The sequence below is a fragment of the Nanorana parkeri genome, unplaced genomic scaffold (genome assembly GCF_000935625.1).
Source record: "Nanorana parkeri isolate BGI_ZX_2015 unplaced genomic scaffold, ASM93562v1 scaffold2117, whole genome shotgun sequence".
NCBI classification, from domain to species: domain Eukaryota; kingdom Metazoa; phylum Chordata; class Amphibia; order Anura; family Dicroglossidae; genus Nanorana; species Nanorana parkeri.
The window spans coordinates 52,251-53,180 of record NW_017308385.1 but is presented as its reverse complement, the minus strand read 5'-3'; positions in this window follow the sequence as shown (position 1 = coordinate 53,180).

Genomic DNA, 930 nt, shown 5'->3' with positions numbered 1-930 from the left:
TGTGGCATGTTCGTAAGATAAATACCGCACAGGCCGGTGTGCGCAAGCGCACACTGCCCGTTCAGCATTGCGGTCATCGCAAGCCCGCCCCCTCAGTGGGGCGGGCTTGCGATGATCGCAAGTTTGATCTGCCTGTCCAAGATAGGCAGATCGTAAGTTTTTTTAATTACCTTACAACCATCGCAAGACAAAAGTCTTGCGATGGTTGTAAGGTGTGTGGCCAGCTTAAGTGGTGCGGTGGGATTCTTCTGGAATTTGCTTCAGACAATCGGCTTGCGCATATGAACCCCTGTGTCAGGACGCGGACGCCATTGAGTTCTTACGCATGAGCCGATTGACTGAGGATGACGTTTTTCATCTCGCCACCCTGAGCTACTCGGACTCTCACACACTGCATGCAAATGTCCGCACAATGCAGCTCCGCTTTGCTGCTGGTGGCTTTGCATGCATTGTGTCACGGGCTTACTGCACGCGTGTTAACCATGTGTGTGAGCGTGTGCTATGTAATGTCAAAATGAACATGCTGGCAATGCATCTCAACGGTCCAGAGATCTGACCTGAAACTTTTTTGGCAGCGGAACGCAACAAAGGTGTGTCCTTGGCACTGCAGTGAAGTGCACCTCTGTTGGCATAGTGTGTTGGGTTGCTATGCAGAAAAGATGGCTAAGCTTTGTTCCACGGTAGGTAGTGTGCGGGGGGAACATGTGTGTTTTTGTAACACAATAATGTGAACTGGGCCTAGGGAGGAAATATAAGGGTCCATCCCCACTTGTACGTTGCAGCAACATGTGGCAAAGGGCCTGTTCTACATATGGTACATTCAGGGCCGGTGCTGCCACTAGACAAACTAGGCAGCCGCCTAGGGCGTACTGCTGCCTAGGGCGCAGCTTCGAACACTCACCCCTCCCACGGCAACCCCCCCCCCCCATC